The sequence below is a fragment of the Setaria italica genome, chromosome II (assembly GCF_000263155.2).
Source record: "Setaria italica strain Yugu1 chromosome II, Setaria_italica_v2.0, whole genome shotgun sequence".
NCBI classification, from domain to species: Eukaryota; Viridiplantae; Streptophyta; class Magnoliopsida; order Poales; family Poaceae; genus Setaria; species Setaria italica.
Genome location: NC_028451.1, coordinates 37,743,992 through 37,744,200, shown reverse-complemented (window position 1 = coordinate 37,744,200; position 209 = coordinate 37,743,992).

The following is a 209-nucleotide window of genomic DNA, read 5'->3' as shown; positions in this document are numbered from 1 at the left end:
ATTTCCCGCTGGATTAGCATAAAAAATCATGGTTCAGATTTGATACTAAGCTTGTCGTCACCGTAGACCGTCAGCATCAGCTGCACCTGACCTGAATTCCGACCTTGGACGGCTCCCATATTCTAACCACTCGAGTAGTGGGACCATAATTCCCCGCAGCGATGAGATGAGATTACCACGGCCAAGGCCAATCCCAAAAGCGCGTGTAA